General features: G+C 43.3%; 1 protein-coding gene across 1 annotated transcript in view; it reads right to left on the bottom strand.

Moving 5' to 3' along the window:
• Nucleotides 1-1,489, bottom strand: part of CNIH1 (cornichon family AMPA receptor auxiliary protein 1) — a 21,270-nt gene that overhangs the window by 19,103 nt on the left and 678 nt on the right. The gene's annotated exons all lie outside the window — the stretch shown is intronic.

Here is a 1,489-nt window from a genome sequence, read left to right as displayed (position 1 = left end):
CCAGAAAAAAGGAATACCCATCAAGCAGAGAGTGACTTAAAGCTACATCTACAGATGGAATGGAACCACACATTGTCTTTTTTTTTTTTTTTTTTTTTTTGAGACGGAGTCTTGGCCCAGGATGGAGTGCAGTGGCGCCATCTCGGCTCACTGCAACCTCTGCCTCCCCGGTTCAAGCGATTCTCCTCCACCTTAGCCTCCCGAGTAGCTGGGATTACAGGCGCCCACCACCACGCCTGGCTAATTTTTTTGTATTTTTAATAGAGACAGTGTTTCACCATGTCGGCCAGGCTGGTCTCGAACTCCTGACCTCGTGATCCTCCCGCCTCCGCCTCCCAAAGTGCTGGGATTACAGGCGTGAGCCACCGCGCCCAGCCATGGAACCACACATTTTCATCACAGGCTTACTAAGGCTGAGCTAGTCTGTATCCCAAATTATCTTTGGTATTGTTCTTCCACCAAAGCAGAGCTGAAGATGCTCTTCAAATTACTGGCTCTTACTGACAAGCATTCTGAGTTAGCAGTTATTTCTGACACAGTTAATAGCCTACATAAGTATTCCTGATTACAATAAGCAGTCAGGTCCTAAAATAATTATAAACATAACCACACTGCTTAGCAAAAAGAATGGATTGTGATATGCTTCCACTTTCGAGATTTTTTTTGCATAAGACGCTGCTGCTATTGAAACATTCTGCCCCTCCTTATGTTTCATAGAAATCCTTGTTACGGGCATGATGAAACCTGACTTAAAATCTACATAAGAGTGAACGTGTTCATTCAAATTAAAAGCAGTATAGGAGAAGGTACTGGAATACGGGGAAAAGAGAAGCAAGTATGAGATAAATTTTTAATGAATGATTTCCAGAGGGCTCTCAATGCTTTTAATTTTGTGCTAAAGCAACAGAAATTCTTAAAAATCTCTGTAGAACTATGTCGCTGGAAACTTACGACTTCGGACCAGTAATGCTGTGCTTCCACCCTGCAACAGTGATGATGATATGTGTAACAGAAATAAATACTGCCCTCGAAAAGCTTAAGGTTTCTGAGCATCTCAAAATCAAAGAAAACCCCCTCTACTAAATCAAGCAATCATGAATATAAGGGTGGCTTGGAAGGCTGCCGGTTGAAATTCCAGCGGTCAAAGTATGATTTGGGGGGGAAATGCGGACATGCAATCAACAAAGTAATCAATCGAACTTGCATCAAAGTTCACCAGGAAACAATCTGGAAAAAGAAAAAAAAAAAAAAGTAATTTGATTTGAAGAGCACCCAACAAGTGCTGAGAAGTAGAGTTGGAAATTCACCCTAAGTAGGTTACATTTTGGCCACAGTTCTGTGGAAACCCTAAAAGAAAGCCAATCTATATTAACAAAAATTAGGAAAACTTCATTCACACTACGCCCGTATCACCGCGCCGTTGACATCCTCCCCGGGGATGCAGGGATACGGGGATGCGGGGATACGGGGATGCGGGGCCGCGGGCCAG

The sequence above is a fragment of the Mandrillus leucophaeus genome, unplaced genomic scaffold (assembly GCF_000951045.1).
Source record: "Mandrillus leucophaeus isolate KB7577 unplaced genomic scaffold, Mleu.le_1.0 Scaffold60, whole genome shotgun sequence".
Classification (NCBI taxonomy): domain Eukaryota; kingdom Metazoa; phylum Chordata; class Mammalia; order Primates; family Cercopithecidae; genus Mandrillus; species Mandrillus leucophaeus.
Note: the sequence above shows the minus strand (reverse complement) of the source record. Positions and strands in the feature narration are given on the sequence as shown.